Genomic DNA, 20,933 nt, shown 5'->3' with positions numbered 1-20,933 from the left:
CATATAAAATAGTCAATCTTATGTCATATACTTTGGTAGCATTAGTTAATTCGTCCAATACATGTTAGTTAAGCACCAACAGAGTACTAGGAATATAGCAGACACCAAGATGGATAAAGTCCCTCTTATTTTAGCTCTTCTATTTTAGAGGGAAGAAACAAACGAAAAACAATTAAGCACATTAATATATGACAGGTGGTGATTAAAAAAAAAAGGTAAGGAAACAGAGAGTGGCAGAAGGAGGACCATTTTGGACAGGGTGGTCTGCCAAGTCCTCTCGGATGAGGTGGCACTGGGGGAGAATCTGCATGCAGTGATGGGGCTCAGCCTGCAGGTGCCTGGAGGAGAGTATTCCAACAGGTGGCACAGGAAGACCCAAGGCTCCCAAGAGGAAGAGCGTGTCACTGGCCTGCATGTTGTCAGAGCACACAGTCCCGTAGGTAACCCTGTGTCCTGTGGAAAATGCACTGGGCTGCAGTTAGGACACAGATCTTGTCACCACCCCACAGTCATTTTATCTTACAGTCTCTAATTTCTTATGGAAAAGATGAAGTATTAGGGACAGACAGTTGTTTTCTATCAAAATATCCAAAGTGTATTCCTCCACAGTGGTCCTGCATCTGCCTCCTCCCAGCAGTTTCCAAGGTACAAATAAAGGTTCAGAAGAACATTCCAGTAAAGGAGGCCGTATATCTGTAACTCAGGTTTCCAAACTTATTTGGTCTTCAACCATATATCCATTACTAATAGAACTGGACTTATTGAAAACATATTTCGAAACTTTAGACTTTAAGAACAAGTTTATCTCTCAACTCTAACATTCTCTGACTAATGGGAAATAAAATCACACACCCCACCCGTCCCCACTCTCCAGCTAACAGATACATGACTTCAAAATAAAGAGACGGGAGAGAACGCAGCTTTTAAACTTATTTTTCACAGCAGAACCTTTCTTAGTTATAAATTCCTAGGTGAAACATCTCTGAACAAAACAGATAAAACCAAAGATGTCTGCATGAAGCAGGAATCCATGAGACTAGTGCGAAAACACTGGTCTGGCTGCAGTGTGAAGTCAGTCTGCCCTCCATCCCCGTGTGCTGTCATCACACTGCCCTCTAGTGTAATCTTCAAAGGCAGTAAAGGTAAAATGACTACAGAACTCTCTTGCAAACCTTCAGCATGAGTTAACCCAAACCGCTGTTTGCTAAGCAGTAGCTCTCAAAGTGAAATCTCCAGAGCTGGCTGCTTAGCTCACTTGGTTAGAGCATGGTGCTGATAACACCAAGGTCAAAGTGAAATCTCCAACCGGAAGCATCAGCATCACCTGGAAACTTTTTGAAATGAAAATTCTTGGTCCCAGCCCTACACCACAAGCCCCGCTAAATCAGTAACTGAAAATGGGGCCCAACAATAGGTGTCAAACAAGCCCTCCAGATGAGAAAAAAAGGCACACCTCAGCTCATTAACCACAAGTGTGGGTGGTAATTTTTTGTGCCATGTTACTTTTCAATTAAAAAAAAAAAAAAGATTTGGGGACAGTCTGTTGAGCACCAAAAAGTTCGTAAGCAGAAGAGCTTTTATTTATTTATTTATTTTTATTTTATTTTATTTTATTTTATTTTATTTTATTTGTCAATATACAATGTGGCTGAAGAGCTTTTATAGGGAGCATTTGTTCAGCAGTTTTCACTATATGCTGTGCTTTCGGACTCAATATGAGTTACATTCATTTTAACAATATCACAAGACCCAATTTCTTTGTAGCACTGCCATGAATAACAAAAGAAGGTTCTAGAATAGACCTGGTCGTCTCTTTTAAAACCAAATGTCTGTGACAATAATGCCCATCGTAAAAAGCATTTTGCATTGAGAAGTAGAGGTGAGAACTCTGTAAAGCTTTGTTTGGTTTCACATATGCTCGTAGACAGGATGGCATTTCCAACATAAGTCTTTATTCTGGCCAACCACGCTGCAATGACGCTCTGTTCATGGCCAGAGAGACTGGGTAAAAGTGTATGAAATGATTACTGCAATTTCACAGCTACAAAAAAAAACAGCTTTCTTCCTTCCGTTCATCCTTCCTCCTTCCCCAAAGGCTGCCTGGGTACTCAAGGTGGATGAGGATTTTGTTGGCTGAGAGCTTGGATCTGCCAAAGGTGCCCTGGGAGCATCAGTCTCCCACACAAAAGACACCTTCATTGCTATCGTGATACACTTGTTCCCAAAGCATGATAACTTGATTAAGAAGACAGACCCAGTACAAAGGAGAGCAATGGTTATTAACACTCCTATCTCAAGAGAAAAATCAGTATAAAATAAATTTATAAATAGAGTAATGACTAAGTTATAAGGAAATGTCTACATTTATATTTGAAAATTATAACTTTCTTAGAAAGGCAGGTCATCTGGAAGGGTTAGACATCCCTTTATCATTTCTGCATTCCCTGTAACATTCTGTTTAAAAAACTAACATTGCAGTCTTTTATGAGAGTGCCTAAGTGTTCGAACAACCGCCATATGGGATATAAACAAGGTTCATTACCTAGCTAAGGATGTTTACGGGTAGTTACAAAAACAAACTGAAAAATCTCACTCCATGTGTAAATAAGGACTCATCCGTCCTATTAATATGTAACAATCTCAAAAGTCTAGATACATGGACAGCCAGAACAAAGAAGATTTAAAATGAAAAAGTTTTAATGTAAAATTAATCACACGCTTTGTGTAAATGATTAAAAATTCAAATTAATTGTATCAGAATCTGCATTAGTTTCCTAGGGAAGCTGTAACAAAGACCCACAAACTGGGTGGATTGAAACAACATAAATTTCTTCTCTCACAGTCCAGAGGCTAGAAGGCTGTAATTAAGATGTGGACAGGACCATGATCCCTCTGAAACCTATAGTGGAGAGCTCTTCCTTGCATCTTCCAGCTTCTGGTGTTTACTGGCAATCCTTGCTGTTCCCTGGCTTGCAGATACGTCACTGCAATCTCTGCTTCCATCTTCACATGGCTGTCTTCTCACTGTGCATGTCTGTCTCTGTGCATCTTTTCTATATCTTATAAGGACACCAGTCATTGTATAAAGGATCCACCCTACTGTACTCTGACTTCATCTTAACCAATTACATCTGCAATTACCCTATTTTCACAAAAGGTCACATTCTGAAGTACTAGGGGATTAGGACATCAACATTTCTTTCTGGGGGACACAATCAACCCATAATAGTCCTCCCTCTGCCCTCCCCAAATGTATGTCCTTTCTGCATGCAAAATCCATTCCAGCATTACTCTAAGTCCAACATTTCATCTAAATACCAACTCTACAGTTCCAAATTTCATCATCTAACTCAGTTAGGGATGAGACTTGGAGTATGATTTCCCTCTGGAGCAAAAGTCCGCTCCATCTGTGAACCCGTGACGCAAGTTATCTGCTTACAAAATACAATATCCAGGCATAGGAAAAACATCTCCCTTCCAAAAGGGAGAAATTAGAAGGACAAAAAGGTTCATGGGTTCCAAGCAATTTGAAAACACGGGAGGACAACTTCCATCAGATTTCAAGGCCTGAGAATAATCCTCTAGGGTTCGATGCTTTTTCCTCTAGGCTTGCTGAGGCCACCACAGTGGGAGCCCTGCCCTGGGGAGGTCCTGTTGGCCCAAACTCCTGTCCATGGCTCTGGCATTTAAGGCATTCTTCCTTAATTTTGTTCTGTTCCATTCAGTCCAGACTGGCTACTGGTATAAAATTCTCAAAAACCTTGTCAGCCGCCCATGCAATTCACTGGGATCTGAGCCATCAGACAAGACAGTCCTTCACAGGTCTTTCCTGATCCTCCACATCTCTATTCCTGGCTTCTCCTGAGATGGTTGATTGGATCCAAGAGCCATACACCTCATTTACTTAGCAAGCAGTTGTCGAGCCATACTCTTGCAGTTTCTAGAGTACACTATTTGGACAGGCCGAGAATTTTCTAAATCACCAACATCTGGTTCCTTTTCACTTAGAAGTTCCTACTTCAATTTATCTCTTTCTTCTCACATTTTACTATAAGCAGCAAGGAGAAAACAGGCTTCACCTTCCACATTTTGCTTGGAAATCTCCTCAGCTAAATATCCAAATTCATCATCACTTACAAGTTCTACTTTTCCATATAAAAACACAACAGAACTCAGATAAGTTCTCTTCTAGTTTTCACAAGGATTGCCTTTCCTTCACTGTCCAATCACACATTCCTCCTTTCCATCTGAGACTTCACCAGAATCGCCCTTAATGTTCGTAATTCTAGCAACATTCTGTACATGATGATACATGGATTCTCCAAGACAGTAGAAGGTATCTCCATATCTCCTCTCTTCCTTCCGAACCCACCAGAATTGCCTTTATGTCTAATTTCTACCAACAACCTCTTAAAGGTGATCCAGGCTTTTCCTGTCAAGTGCTTCAAAACACTTCTAGCCTTTACTCATTATGCAATGCCAAAGCCACATCCACATTTTTACATATCTGTTCCAGCAGCACCCCACTTTCCAGTACCAAAATTGACATCAACAATTTGTGGATCCTTGTGATTTCCTGGATGACAGAGAATCATATCATTGAAATGAGTTCCTAGTCCTAGCTCATGGCATTCAAATAGCAAGATCAGTAATAGACTGTTGAAAGTAAACTAGGAGAAAATCTGCCTCATCACCACTAAAAATGATGAGGCCCCATGGTCGGTGTATTAACCAACATTGCCAATAAGAAAGAGCAGGCGAAGGTTCAGATGGGAAATGTTGGTGGGGAATGCTGATGTAAGTAATCTGAATACTTTTAATACTTTTAATGCTGACTCATGATGAGCTGGAAGATAGAAATCATTTCCTTTCAACTCTATAAAAAGTACATCAGTAAATGTTCACCAATTTAGACTAGCAGAGCAGAATTAAAATGAATTAGTAAAACATCTGAATGGGGAAGTATGTGTGTGGACAGCATGTATTTCGAGCAGAACCTAACTAAACTGACCACGTGTTCCCGATAGTGGATGACTGTAAAGATTTGATTAGAGGGCAGATAAGGATGATTTATGATCTTTCTTACGTAAGTTAGTATTTACAAAGTGCTTTCTGACGGTGTAATTCCTTAAAGAAATAGTTCTCCTTGCAAACCTCATTAAACTATAAATTGACGTTTTCAATCTTTCCTTATTCTTATAACATAACCTTGAAATTCATTACACTGATTTTGTACAGATAGTCAACAACCCAATTTAGCTTGGTCTGACATTGTGAGTTTTTATTAGGAATTCATCGGTCCTTTTGATTTCCTGGTGACTGAGACTAGACCAAATTCTCAAAGAAAGACAACGGAAAGATGGTGGTATTTATGGTATTAGGTGCTGCCCTGAGTCCATGTATTAGTCTGTATTAGTTCTGTTATAACAGAAACACCTGGAGCTGGGCGATTTATAAAGAAAACAAAATTTATTGCTTATAGTTTCAGAGACCAGGAAGTCCAAAGTCCAGGGAACACAACTAGTGAGGGGTCTTCTTTGTTGCTGACTTTACAGCAATGCAAAGGTCTCACGTGGTTGAAAATGGCAGAGCAGAGAGATAGTTCCTCATGCACTCTTCTTTTAAAATCCTCAGAATCACACACCTGACCACCATTATTAATCCATTCACTCTGGCATGGCCCTACAATCTAATCACTTCTTCCAGGCCCCACATTTCAATTACCATAATAGGATTTCTCACCCTCAACAGTTACAGTGGGAATTAAGCATCTAATATATTTACTTTGGGGGACACAATTCAATCAATTCACAGCAGTCTGCTTCTATTGATCTCATTTACTCCTCACAAACAATAAAGTGGATAATTTTTATCTTCTTTTAATCAGTGGGACTCAGGTTAAGGAATTTGAGTGAGGCCAGCCAGCTGTGATTAAGTACAACAGAAAAAAAAAAAAATCTGATGGCTGTATCACAGTAAAAGCTGGGATATTTATGAAATTCCCTCCTGCTCTGGGTAGTACACCAGCTCTGCAGCAGTCAGGGCCCCCAAGCTCCAGGACTCCCTGTCTGAAACAACACTAGGACAGATCAGCATCATGGACCAGATGTCCACTGCTTTCAATGCACCCAACGTCCTCGGGAAGGCTAGAAATTTGTGTTTTAGCATAATTTAGAGTAAATCAGAGCATTCATTTGGTAGCATTTTAATTGATTTTTCCAATGACCTTTGAAGCAGTAGATTAAAAATTAACCAAAAATTACCACCTGCTTTAAACCCTAAAAATTATGTTACCGGGATAACCTGGGATTATAAATTCAGTGCTTGTGGTTTTTTCACTGTTATAATTCCACTGTAAATTTTAAAAGAGAAAAATGCCTTGGAATTAGAAAAAGAGTCACAAGGAATGAGTATTTGAATCTCTCGTCTTGAGTTTTCTGCTCCCTTAAATCTCAGAGATACCACAGAATCAAGGAATTTTATACTCTATGTTTTCAAAGTTCTTCCTAGGTAGTCGGTTTTCCATAGGCCATAGAGAAAGCCATTCAACTCCGAGGGGCTGCAGAGACAGAACACCCATCGATAAAATAAAAACACGCCATCTTTTTATAATTAATGAAGATGCCAGCTGGGGGCAAATTTGATGCCCATCATAACTAGAGTAGTAGAAAGCCTACACTGGAGAGCACTTCTTCTAGCTGTTTCTCCACGTCCTCAGTTGTTATGTGGTCTTTTCATTGTGGTGGTGATGGATTCCCTAACCTAGCCATGTTGCGAGGCCCCCTCCCACAAGAAATGCACTTACACGCTACTCGTACAGAAAAGGGCAGTTTATTCACTCCAGCTGCCCAGCGTCCGTCTGCCAAGGAGCAACCAAGCAAGGAAGAGCAGCACTGGGCCTTGGTCTTGTAGGGTTTTTAAAGGCGAAAACTACATCCCACTAGCACACGGGTTTGTCCAGGTGCACAAAGCAAGCTAGGGTCTAGGTCACAGAAGCCAAGAATGAGCCGTTAGAGCAATCAAGCATGCAAGTTTTCATTGTGTATGTTCCCATGTAATAGTTCATTGTGTATGGTTCCTGTTCCCATGTAATAGTTTACTGTGTATGGCTCCTGTTTCTATGCAATGGCCTTTGTTTCTATGAGAAGGTCAATGGTTTCTCATGCAGAAGGGGGTGTGTAGTCTGCAGGTCAGACAAGGGGTAAAATGGAGTTACTTAGGTTAAGCAAGCAATTCTACAGAAACAGATAGCATACATTATAAGGGTGTGGGGAGCTCTATTTCAGCCAAAGCAATCAATCCTCCCAATTTTTAAACATTCCGCTTCTACAAACTGGCTGCCAATGTAGGGTGGAATCGGGAGTTATTTCCAATATAAAAACCTGAAGCCATCGTCCCTCCTCGTCTCAGAAATGGTGAATGATATTCCATTCATACCAACACCCGATTCAGAAGGAGGATTTAAAATCTGCCTACAACCCCTGTTAGAAATTGTCTGCTTCTACTCTGCATTTTATTATTAGTATTCCAGGGATTAATACTCTCAAAAACTGCAATAGATCTGTCACTGAGAAATTATGAATTTTTATAAAGTATGCAATTATTTAATATCTCACTCTCCAGAGGATTATTTCTGATCAATAGTAATCTCCCCTGGCTATTTCCCTTAACTACCAGCAGTAGTTATATACTGATCAGTGTATATAACAACCTCATTTGCTAAACTCACATAAAACTGATTTGTTCCAGGCTCTAGAACCTGCCTGTGGCTTAAGCCACAATAGAAACTCCAATAGAAACCAGCTTGGTTATGGCAAATGCCACCAACATCTGTAAAGATGGTAGTTCCCCAGTCCATTGCCATGGAAGCTGGATATGGATACCCCAGAGACAGGAATCAAACCCACATTGAGAACCTGCTCCAATGACAGGTGTTCAGCCAGGAAATTCCCTGCCACTATACCTATGTGGTGGGCATTACGATCCACCTCTGCAGGTGAAGAAAAATGAGGCCCCAAGACAGAGAAACTTACCTACGGTAACATGACTTGAGAGAGTGGATTAGAGACTTGAATTTACTCAACTACAACGCCCATGCTCTTCCCACCAGGAAATCTTCTTTCTGTTATTCCAAAACTGCTTTTAGAGTAACCTACATATTCTTGAGAATCAAAGGCTGGCTTGCAGCTCCCACTCCAGAGAACAACTTTAAGTAACTTGAACACTTGGAAAACATCTTGTTCTTATGCGAATTTTTCAGTCAGTGAGAAGACCCCGTTTGGTCCAATGACTGCACTTTCAACAAGCACTTCTAGGATTCCTTTGATGGGTCAGATACTGTAGTAGACTTTGGGATGACAGAGCTGAATCCCTGCTCCCAGGCTAACAGAAGGATGTGCGTGTTGACATATCAATACCTTTCAAAGCCATGAGTACAACGAATTGTACAGCTTGTAATTACTGGACACCTAGCATGTGCCAGGCATTGTTCTAACATGCATTCACATGTGTAATCCTCACAACATATCGTCATCCCCATGTTACGCATGAAGAACCTGAGATACAAAGAGGCCCAACAACTTGCCAAAGGTCACATGCTTGTAAGTAGCAGAGAAGGATTTAGACCTGACTGTCTGACCCCAGAGTGCATGTCCTTCACTGCCATGCCACAATGTCTTGCCAGCACTGTAATGAGATGAGGCAGACTAAGGAGGAGAGGAGCTGGAGAGGGGCAGGAAGGCTCAGAAAGGAAGTGGCCAAGGACCAAGTGAGTGAGCGTTCTCCTGGAGCCTCTGACTACCTTTCTGAAGGGTGCCTTCATCCTTCCTTCCATCAGTTGACCTTGAGGCTTATCACTCTGAACAAAAATTCTCTCTTTCCAGTATCAGCAACATAACAGGGAAAAATTATAATGGAGGCTAAAATACCACCTTACCTCTAGGTGTTGTGTTTTAATTTTATCCATGTCATGATCTTGTTTAGATGTCAAATGAGTTTAACTCTTCCTCTGGAAATAGTTATTAAAAAGAGATCAAGGCACTGGATGAGTGACAGTTGAAATGAATTCAGCCTTCTTATGCTAAATCAATGTTCACTTTGAGTCTGACATGCAGAAAAAGCAACGGTCTATCTGCTTTATAAATCCTTACTCCCCAAAGGCTTTTTCATTCACCATATTTAAATACTCATTAAAATGAGTTTCACTTCATCAGTAGCAACATGTTCACAAGCACTTCAAGAGCACTTGGGTAAAAGTCTATCTGGGAATTCAAGGCGTAGGGCACAGATTAGACCAAAACAAAGGACATTCTCAGGCTTAGTAAATCAGTGGGTTTATTTCAGTGCTCTGATAACTCGGAGTCACCATATGGGCCAGCCACAAGAAAGAAGGAAAAAGAGAGAGAGAGAGAGAGAGAGAGAGAGCGCATTCTAAAGAAAGAAAATTCAGAGAGAACTGGGATTTGAGGGGGTCTATCTATCCCCACTTCATTTATGTCATCTCCTATCTACTATACATTCCCCTTATGGAAACTGAAACAATCACATACTGCGAATTGGTTCAGATAATTGGCTAATGCAACCAGTGTACCATGGGCAATTGTGGACAAAATCGGCTTGAACAAGAGAGCTACTAAATCACTTCTCATGGTTTCTCCAGAGCAGCCCAATAAAGTAAAGCCAGGCATGTGGAAGAGCAGAAGATAGACTCGAACACATTTCTTTCTCCGACGTTCAATCTCAAACTGGTTGTTTGCTCTATATTTTTGCCCGATCACCCAGACAGTATCTCGATGATCTGCTCATTCACGTACTGATGTGGATCAAAGGTCAAGATGGTCAGGTTCTCCCAGCAATGAAACATTCTTTTTGACCTTTTGTTCTGACTTTGAAGAGGAGTAGACCACTTCGTTGTGCTTATGGGCAACAGTACTTGAGCAGTGCTCGATTGCCCTGGAAATACTGTTAAGTGTAAAAAGACTAACTTAGGCATTATGGCCTCCTTTCCTAACATCAATAGCTTATACAGATTGAATTACCTTTAAAACATTTAAGAAGCAGATAACTCAACTAAGAGCAATAGCTGCTCTTTTTTTACACTTGGAGGTGTGAATGCACGTTATGAATATCCATCATCCTTGCAATTTGTTGCCTTGAATTTCAGTTTCCCATTGCTTTTCGATGTACTGTCAAGTAAAGTATGAAATTGGACCCACTTTGGCATAGCAATGTGTCCTGGGATTGACACATGTCATCTTGATAACGTATGTGTCAGACACCCATGGTGCATTTTACTTCTTGGTGCCTGAGTCCTCATGCTCTCGCCATTTGCAGATTACAAAAGACATCTTTTCCATTTGGACATACTCTTACTTGGCCCTGCTGCTGCCTGTGTTTGTCGTCACCGATTACATCTGCTACAAGCCAGCCATCATCTTACAAGGGATTAGCTTCATCATTACCTGGCTGCTGCTCTTGTTTGGCCAAGGAGTCAAGACCATGCAGGTTGTGGAGTTCTTCTATGGGATGGTCACCACCATCGAGGTGGCCTACTATGCCTACATCTACAGCATGGTCAGCCCTGAGCACTATCAGAGAGTGAGCGTCTACTGTAGGAGTGTCACGCTGGTCGCCTACACCGCAGCCTCGGTGCTGGCCCAACTTTTGGTCTCCCTGTAGAACCTATTGTACTTTTATCTCAATGTCATATCCTTGGCTTCTGTCTTCATGGCTTTCCTTTTCTCACTTTTTCTACCCATGCCTAAGAAGAGCATGTTTTTTAATGCAAAACTCAATTTATAAACCTCTCAAAAGGCATCAGGAAAGGATGCTGTCTTAAAGGAACCTCATAAGGACCACAAAACAGTCCACCAAGAATTATTCACCACTTCGGGGAATCTGGGTGGTGGCCAGTAGAGCAGGCTAAAGCCAAAACAGGTGGCTTTGAGAGTTTTTATGCAGTGGTTTCGAGATTTGAAGAAATGCTACTCCTCAAAGAATCTTTTTACTGGTCCCTGTGGTGGGCTCTTTCCACAGCAGGTTTTAATCAAGTTTTGAACTATGTTCAAATCCTGTGGGATTACAAGGCACTGTCCCAAAGTTCCGCAATATATAATGGAGCAATAGAAGCCCTTGCAACCTTTTGGGGTAGGTATATAAGGCTTTATCTTATCAATGTGCAGAAAATGTGCTACTCTGTGTTCCTAAGATACTCCACGGCAGAAAATTAGGCCTGTTTGAAAGTAACTCTAATTGATGCATTTCAGTGCTAGAGACCCCTGCGAAAAGTAAGATACTAAGAAGAACTGTTTTTTTCAATACCTAAACTAGGACAAGTATACAACACATAAATGTGACATTTTCATAGTCCATAAAGAAGAGGACAGGTGAATAAATGGAAAAACTCTGGGCTCAATTTTTCATCCGTGTTCTGTCATTCACCACATGGGCATATCAATTAAAACTCTAGCAATCTAGGCTGGCTGGTTAGCTTAGCATGGTGCTGGTAACACCAAGGTCACAGGTTCAGATCTCCGTACCAGCCAGCTGCCCGAAAAAAAAAAAAAAAAAAACTCTACCAATCCACTTTCTCTTCTCCTAAAAGGCTAGAACAATACTTACCAGCTTATTTCACAAGATTGCTTTTAAGATCAAAAGGGATCATGCATCCAGAAGTATTTGTCTATTGTAGAGTCTTAGGTAAAAACCAGGCATTTTTATTATTTAATTTCTTGAACCCCAGAAAAATTATAGCAGCTTTCAAATTGTATTCATGAATAACCTTGTTGTAGTGATTTCAACACTGAATACCAAATGGTTTGAAAAAGAAGAGCTTTTTCACAAAGTTTAAAACATGCAATTAATATAGTAAAAGGTTGATAAGTGTATACATGGAAGAGACAGTTTCCCCATCTCTAAAAACAGGGGCTACAAATTGGTATCCTGCTGGCCACATGTGGTTTGGCCATGGCAAGTCAGATGGCTTAAGGTGAAAATATCAAAACTCTTTCCTTTCTCTAATCCTATACTAACTCTAGTCTTTTTTTTTTTTTAATTTTATTTTGTCGATATACACTGTGGTTGATTATAGTTGCCCCTTACCAAAGCCTCCCTCCCTCCTCCCTCTCCTCCCTCCCCTCCAACAATGTCCTTTCTGTTTGCTTGTCATATCAACTTCAAGTAATTGTAGTTGTTATATCTTCTCCCCCCCCCCCCGTTTTTTTTTTGTGTGTGTGTGTGTGTGTGAATTTATATATTAATTTTTAGCTCCCACCAATAAGTGAGAACATGTGGTATTTCTCTTTCTGGGCCTGTCTCGTTTCACTTAATATAATTCTCTCAAGGTCCATCCATGTTGTTGCAAATGGCAGTATTTCATTCGTTTTTATAGCTGAGTAGTATTCCATTGTGTACATGTACCACATTTTCCGTATCCACTCATCTGATGATGGACATTTGGGCTGGTTCCAACTCTTGGCTATTGTAAAGAGTGCTGCAATGAACAGTGGGAAACAGCTATAACTTCGACTTGATGATTTCCATTCCTCTGGGTATATTCCCAACAGTGGGATAGCTGGGTCATATGGTAGATCTATCTGCAATTGTTTGTGGAACCTCCATACCATTTTCCATAGAGGCTGCACCATTTTGCAGTCCCACCAACAATGTATGAGAGTTCCTTTTTCTCCACAACCTCGCCAGCATTTATCGTTCAGAGTCTTTTGGATTTTAGCCATCCTAACTGGGGTTAGATGGTATCTCAGTGTGGTTTTGATTTGCATTTCCCGGATGCGGAGTGATGTTGAGCATTTTTTCATATGTCTGTTGGCCATTTGTATATCTTCCTTAGAGAAATGCCTACTTAGCTCTTTTGCCCATTTTTTTAATTGGGTTGCTTGCTTTTTCTTGTAAAGTTGTTTGAGTTCCTAATATATTCTGGATATTAATCCTTTGTCAGATGTATATTTTGCAAATATTTTCTCCCACTCTGTTGGTTGTCTTTTAACTCTGTTAATTGTTTCTTTTGCTATGCAGAAGCTTTTTAGTTTGATATAATCCCATTTGTTTATTTTTCCTTTGGTTGCCTGTGCTTTTGGGGTCGTATTCATGAAGTCTGTGTCCAGTCCTATTTCCTGAAGTGTTTCTCCTATGTTTTCTTTAAGAAGTTTTATTGTTTCAGGGTGTATATTTAAATCCTTAATCCATTTTGAGTTGATTTTAGTATACAGTGACAGGTATGGGTCTAGTTTCATTCTCCTGCATATGGATATCCAGTTATCCCAGCACCATTTGCTGAAGAGGCAGTCCCTTCCCCAGTGAATAGGCTTGGTGCCTTTGTCAAAGATCAGATGGCAGTAAGTGTGTGGGTTGATTTCTGGATTCTCTATTCTATTCCATTGGTCAGTGTGTCTGTTTTTATGCCAGTACCATACTGTTTTGGTTATTATACCTTTGTCGTATAGCTTAAAGTCAGGTAGTGTTATGCCTCCAGCTTTACTTTTTTTGCTCAGCATTGCTTTGGCTACGTGTGGTCTTTTATTATTCCATATAAATGTCTGGATAATTCTTTCCATTTCTGAGAAAAATGTCTTTGGAATTTTGATGGGGATTGCATTGAATTTGTATATCACTTTGGGTAGTATGGACATTTTCACTATGTTGATTCTTCCAAGCCAAGAGCATGGGATATCTTTCCATCTTCTTGTATCCTCTCTAATTTCTCTCAGCAGTGGTTTGTAGTTCTCATTATAGAGATTTTTCACCTCCTTGGTTAACTCAATCCCTAAGTATTTTATTTTTTTGGTGGCTATTGTAAATGGGCAGGCTTTCTTGATTTCTCATTCTGCATGTTCACTATTGGAGAAAAGAAATGCTACTGATTTTTGCGTGTTGATTTTGTATCCTGCTACTGTACTGAAATCATTTATCAATTCCAACAGTTTTTTTGTAGAGGTTTTAGGCTATTCGATATATAGGATCATGTCATCTGCAAACAGGGACAGTTTGACTTCATCTTTTCCAATCTGGATGCCCTTTATTTCCTAGTCTTCTCTGATCGCTCTGGCTAGTACTTCCAACACTATGTTGAATAGGAGTGGTGAGAGTGGGCATCCTTGTCTAGTTCCTGTTCTTAAAGGAAAAGCTTTCAGCTTTTCCCCATTCAGGATGATATTGGCAGTGGGTTTGGCATATATGGCTTTAATTATGTTGAGATACTTTCCCTCTATACCTAACTTATAGAGGGTCTTTGTCATGAATGAGTGCTGAACTTTATCAAATGCTTTTTCAGCATCCATAGAGATGATCATATGGTCCTTGTGTTTGACTTTATTAATATGGTGTATCACATTTATTGATTTGCGTATGTTGAACCTACCTTGCATCCCTGGGATGAATCCCACTTGATCGTGGTGAATAATTTTATGTACGTGTTGCTGTATTCTGTTTGCTAGTATTTTAGTGAGGATTTTTGCATCTATATTCATCAAGGATATCGGCCTGTAGTTTCCTTTTTTGGTTATATCTTTACCTGGTTTTGGTATGAGGATAATGTTTGTTTCATAGAATGAGTTTGGGAGATTTGCATCCGTTTCAATCTTTTGGAATAGTTTGTAAAGAATCCGTGTCAATTCCTCTTTGAATGTTTGGTAAAATTCTGCTGTGAATCCATCTGGTCCTGGGCTTTTCTTTGTTGGGAGCCTTCTGATAACAGCTTCAATCTCCTTTATTGTTATTGGTCTGTTCAAATTTTCTACATCTTCATAGTTCAGTTTTGGGAGCTTGTGTGTGTCCAGAAATTTATCCATTTCCTCCAGATTTTCAAATTTGTTGGCATATAGTTGTTTATAGTAGTCTCGAATGATTCCTTGTACTTCAGATGAATCAGTTATAATATCGCCTTTTTCAATTCTAATTTTTGTTATTTGAATCTTCTCTCTTCTTTTTTTTTGTTAGCCATGCTAATGGTTTGTCAATTTTATTTATCTTTCCAAAACCCAACTTTTTGATTCATTGATGTTTTGTATTATTTTTTGGGTTTCAATTTCATTAAATTCTGCTCTGATCTTAATGATTTTTTCCGTCTGCTAACTTTAGGTTTGGATTGTTCTTGTTCTTCTAGTTCTTTAAGGTGAAGTGTTAGGTTGTTCACTTGCCATCTTTCCATTCTTCTGAGGTGAGCATTTAATGCCATATATTTCCCCCTTAATACTGCTTTTGCAGTATCCCACAGGTTTTGGTATGATGTATCATTGTTTTCATTAGTTTCAATAAATTTTTTGATTTCCTGCTTGATTTCTTCTTGGACCCATATGTCATTAAGTAGAATGCTATTTAATTTCCATGTGTTTGTATAGTTTCCAGAGTTTCGTTTGTTATTAATTTCTAGTTTTAATCCATTGTGGTCTGAGAAGATACATGGGATAATTCCAATTTTTTTGAATTTATTGAGACTTGATTTGTGACCTAATATGTGATCTATCCTGGAGAATGATCCATGTGCTGATGAGAAGAATGAATATTCTGAGGTTGTTGGGTGGAATGTTCTGTAGATATCTGCCAATTCCAATTGGTCTAGAGTCTTGTTTAGATCTTGTGTTTCTCTACTGATTCTTTGCCTAGATGATCTGTCCAATATTGACAGTGGGGTGTTCAGGTCCCTTGCTATTATGGTATTAGTGTCTATTTTCTTCTTTAGGTCTAATAGAGTTTGTTTTATAAATCTGGCTGCTCCAACATTGGGTGCGTACATATTTATGATTGTTATGTCTTCTTGATGGATCAGTCCTTTTATCATTAAGTAGTGTCCCTCATTGTCTCTTTTTATGGTTTTTAGTTTAAAGTCTATTTTGTCAGATATAAGAATAGCTACTCCAGCTCGTTTTTCTTTTCTGTTTGCATGGTAAATCTTTTTCCATCCTTTCACTCTTAGTCTATGTGAATCTTTATGGGTGAGGTGGGTCTCTTGTAGGCAGCATATAGTTGGGTCCCCCTTTTTAATCCAGTTAGCCAGTCTGTGTCTTTTGATTGGGGAATTTAAGCCTTTTACATTAAGAGTTGTTATTGAAAGGTGTTGATTTATTCCTAGCATTTTATTCGTTGTTTGGTTGTCTTAGGTGTCTTTTGTTCCTTGCTTTCTGATTTACTGTTTGTTTTCTGTGTTTGTTGGTTCCTTAGGTTGTAGATAGTGTTTTTGTTTGCTTGTTTTCTCTTCATGAATGCCATTTTTATTGTACTAGTGGGTTTTGATTTTTCTTGGGTTTTTATGGCAGTGGTAGTTATTTTTCAGGAACCAAACCCAGTACTCCCTTGAGGATTTCTTGTTAGGGTTATCGTGTGGTAGTGAACTCCTGCAGTTTTTTGGGGGTTTTTTTTGTCTGAGAAATATACTATTTGCCCTTCATTTCAGAAGGATAGGCTTGCAGGGTAGAGTATTCTTGGCTGGCAATCTTTGTCTTTTTGTATTTTGAATATATCATCCCATTCCTTTCCGGCCCTTAGGGTTTGTGATGAAAAGTCTGATGTTAGCCTGATTGAGACTCCCTTATAGGTGATTTGATGCTTCTCTCTTGCAGCTTTTAAGATTCTCTCTTTGTCTCTGAGTTTTGCCAGTTTGACTATAACATGTCTTGGAGAAGGCCTTTTTGGGTTGAATACGTTTGGAGATTGTTGAGTTTCCTGGATCTGAAGATCTGTGATTTTTCCTATACCTGGGAAGTTTTCTGCCACTATTTTGTTGAATATGTTTTCAATGCAATCTCCGTTTTCCTCCCCTTCTGGAATACCCATGACTCGGATATTTGAATGCTTAAGGTTGTCTGATATCTCTCTCAGATTTTCTTCAATGTCTTTGATTCTTTTTTCTTTCTTTCTTTCTTTTTTTTTTTTTTTTTTTGTCTGCTTGTGTTATTTCAAACAGCCCATCTTCAAGTTCAGAGGTTCTCTCTTCAACTTCGACAAGCCTGCTGGTTAAACTCTTCGTTGTGTTTTTTATTTCGCTGAATAACTTCTTCAGTTCGGCAAGTTCTGCTACATTTTTTTTCAGGACATTGATTTCCTTGTACATTTCCTCTTTCAGATCCTGTATACTTTTCTTCATTTCATCATGATGTCTAGCTGAGTTTTCTTGTATCTCATTCAGTTTCCTTAGAATTATCACTCGAAGTTCCTTGTCAGTCATTTCAAGGGCTTCTTGTTCTATAGGATCTAGAGTTTGAGATTTATTAACTTTTGGTGGTATACTTTCTTGTTTTTTTGTATTTCTGGTATCTTTTTTTTGATGTTTATTCATTGTGGCAGGGGGTTTCACAGTCCACCAGTTTGAGACTATTGACTAACTAAGACGTTGCTGTGGTTGCCAATTTGGTATGGCTACCTCCATGACTGCTCAGGTGGCCTCTAGTGCCTTGTGTGTGTGGATGCCTCGGGTCTTGGGCCTCTCCGGGGAGCCACCTCTCTTGTCAGCTTGGACTCTGCTGGGCTGCTGGATCACGGGGCGGTACCACAGGGTTTGTGGTCTCTGCTGAGCTTCCACTTCCCGTGCAGGACTTCTCCCTCTTCCATGCACTCTGGCCTGGGCTGTTGGATCATGCAGTGGCGGCCACACAGGGGGTGTGGTTTCTGTCGAGTCTCCACCTCCCTAGCCAGACGTCTCCCCACTCTGTGCACACTGGGCTGGGCTGGGACGTGTCTTCTGCAACCCTCATCTATCAGCCGGGCCTTCAAAACCCTGCTCAGCACTGCCTCACCCAGGAAGTCTACCAGGTTTCTGCTAGGCGCAGATGACCGGTCGCTCTGGGTGCCTTTGTAGCACTGTGTAGATCTTTCTCGGGACTTATCACCTTCTTCCTGGTATCGCGGTTATTTGTGTACTTGTCTTATCTCCCACACTAGAGCATGAGCTCCTCGGGGGAGGAGCCCGCAGCACACGGTTCACCTTTGAATCCCCCCGGCGCGGACCGACTCCGGTGCCCGTCCGCAGTCAGCTCTCCGGCAGGTTCAAGAAAATTCAGGAACACTCCGACCACACTATTCCTAACCAGAAATTGGTTAGGCATTTTTCTGAACTGGTGGCCGCAGAGATGGTATCTGCCTCCCGGAAACAGGAAGTTTACCAGGGGCCAGAGCCCAGGGTGCGGTGGAGTGACAGTTGGCCCAGCCCGTACTTCCTTGCCCTCCCGACATTGGCCGGGGATGCCCCACACCACCAGCCCCACCAGAGAACTGCAGAGGGAGTGGGAGGGGAGGCCGGCCGCAGGCCCCGGGAAGCCCTGCGCTGGGCAAGCAAGTGGGAAGGCTCAGTGAGGAGCTGAGCTGGGCGAGGAGGACAGGCCTGGCCGAGCTGGGCCAGAGCTGCCACCACCTGAGAAAATGGAGGCAGCCCCAGGGCCGGTGAGTGGCCCGGTGGGGCAGGTGGAAGCTGGGTGGGTGTCAGCCCCCCAAGCAGGGCCGGGCCGGGGGTCACTCACGGGGTTGGGCCGGGCCGGGCAGCTCTCTCTCTGCCTCCGCATTGTCTCCGTCCCCGTCCTCGGCCACCACCGCCTCAGGCTGCTCACTCGGTCCCGCAGCACGGCTCGGCTCAGGTGCTCCCAGGAATATTCTTTTATGCCGGCCTGAAACCTCGTATCCTGAATAGGGCAGCTGGCCGCTGCAGCTAAGAAAGAGTTCTTTTCCTGCTCCGCACTTCAAAGCTGTTGCCTGTAAACGAGGCAGCCTCTCCTGCCAAGGGCAAAGTGGCGGTCAGCCCCCACGACCGGCCACCAGCAGCAGTCCTCCCTTAAGAGATGGCAAGAGGAAGGTCCACAAGTTTCCCGGCTGCCTAAGGCCCAGTGGCCGCCTTTTCCACCTCAGCTAGTCAGCACCAACCTCTGCAGCCACCGCCATCTTAGGATCCTGCTTCTGTGCTTTTGCACAAGCTGTTTACCCTAGTAACTCTAGTCTTTAAATTGTGATTTGCATACCATTAATACGAGGTGGGCAAACCATGAGCTATGGGCTCCCACAGCTAATATTTTTATATTGTATAATATACATATACTATTTTAAGTGGTTGTAGAAAAAAGTATGTGACAAGGGTCATAAAAAATAAACTAAAACAAAGAGGGATTGGTGGTCCACAGCCTAAAATATTTACTATCTGGCCTTTTGTAGGTTAACACATCTTTAACTCAATTTAGTGGGCAACTGACCAGCATTTTTAAATCAAAGAATAGAATTGGGTGGGTTAGGGAGAATATCAGATTGTGAGAATACATTCTGTTTTGTGAAAATTCTATTCACACACATATGTAAGTATTTATGTTGGTTGATATATAAAAGATTTTCTTCTTAGGCTATGTCAAAGAAGTTTGAAAGCTACTGATCTCAGAGCTACCTTATTTCAAGGGTTCCCAATCAAGACAACTTAAATAGTGTATTCGTGTCTTTCCTGAAGTCTACATATAGGGATTTGCCAAAGGTTGGTGCCTTTTGATTCAAGATTCTCCTCCACACCCAACTTCCCCACTCCCTACCATATACAGACACCTGCTAGAAGCACAGCTAATTTCACAGTTGACTCTGATAACCTTCCATCCTCTCTCTTCTTCACAGCCAAGTCATGGGACTAGCCTGTGTAATTTTCTGTCTGGCCTTTCATGCATTTTATACTTTCATTCCATTGTCATTAGTAAGAACCAGGGACACAGTATTCCTTGACAAGTAGTAATCCTTGATTACAGTAATCATGGCAGCAGAAGACAAAGAGCCATGGCAAGGTGTGTGGTGGGCTGCACACAGCAGTGGGTATGCATGTACCTGAGCATTGGGTGGTTTCTCTTGAGTTGGCTGGTAAGTGCCTACTTCATCCTTATTTACTCACAGATGGATTTCTGATATTGCATGTTGTCCCATAGGAGACTAGATGACCTAGAGAAGCTTTGAGAAGGTCTCTGGGGGGCTGAAGATTTCCAGCTCTGTGGGTGGATTCACCCTTCAACTCCCCTCCTGGCCTTTCTGCTTGGGCGAAACCTCCCTCATGGCTGAGAAGGTGCAGTAATTTTGGAGGTTTTAGATGCTTGTCCATGCATGTGATCTTTCTCTTTCCCAGAACGTATTTTGTAAAGTTGGAAACACTTTTCCAAAGCAAGTGAGGTGGAGGGAAGCAGACAGGGGCCCTGCAAGTGTTAAAATGCTAACGTGAGGACAGAGCCCAGGGCCGTCTTTGAAGTTCACCCAACAATACACAATGTACTTTCCTGACATAGCAAAGCTTTCACATCAAATGAGACTTTGAAGATATTTATTTTGAAGTTGGGTTGTTCCACACCCATCTATTTATTGAACATTTCAGGGCCTATTGTTAATTTACATCTTTGTTGTTTCTCTTTCTGAACATTCCAAACACTTGGTTAGTTAAGTCAGCACTTAGATCAGTATTTCTTGTCCTCAGCACTATTGACATTTGGGGTTGGGTAATTCTTTGTCATAGGGGCTGTCCTGTGCATTGCAGGATGTTCAGTAACATCATCAGCCTCTAAACTGCTAGATGCCAGGATGCCCCCAGTCTTGACAATCAAAAACATCTTCAAATATTGCCCTCTGTCTCCTGAAAGGCAAAAACGCTCTTAGTTGAGAACCACTAGGTTAGGGTTAGGGTTAGATTTGGGTTAGGATCAGAGCTCTTTTATAATCCTTATCATACTGTATTAAAACAACAAATGTATTTATCTAATTTCTCCATTAGACTACACTGTTTTCAAGAGCAAGGACCCAACGGTTACCACCACATTGGCCCACAGAGAAGCTTAAAAATGCTTGATGGGTGAAGAGATGTATGAAAGAATGAATGAACAAATGAAGAGGAGAATAATCAAACAAATGGGAAAGAAGTATGTAGAGAGAGTTCTTGAAAAGAAGTTTGGTATTTGTCTGGGATCTTTAGAAGATTTTTTAAATGA

At 41.1% G+C, this 20,933-nt stretch overlaps 1 pseudogene; it reads left to right on the top strand.

Moving 5' to 3' along the window:
• Positions 1-316: 316 nt before the first annotated feature.
• LOC134369888 (thiamine transporter 2-like) overlaps positions 317-20,933 on the top strand; it is a 38,193-nt pseudogene continuing 17,576 nt past the window's right edge.

This window comes from Cynocephalus volans, chromosome 1 (assembly GCF_027409185.1).
Source record: "Cynocephalus volans isolate mCynVol1 chromosome 1, mCynVol1.pri, whole genome shotgun sequence".
Taxonomy (NCBI): Eukaryota; Metazoa; Chordata; class Mammalia; order Dermoptera; family Cynocephalidae; genus Cynocephalus; species Cynocephalus volans.
Note: the sequence above shows the minus strand (reverse complement) of the source record. Positions and strands in the feature narration are given on the sequence as shown.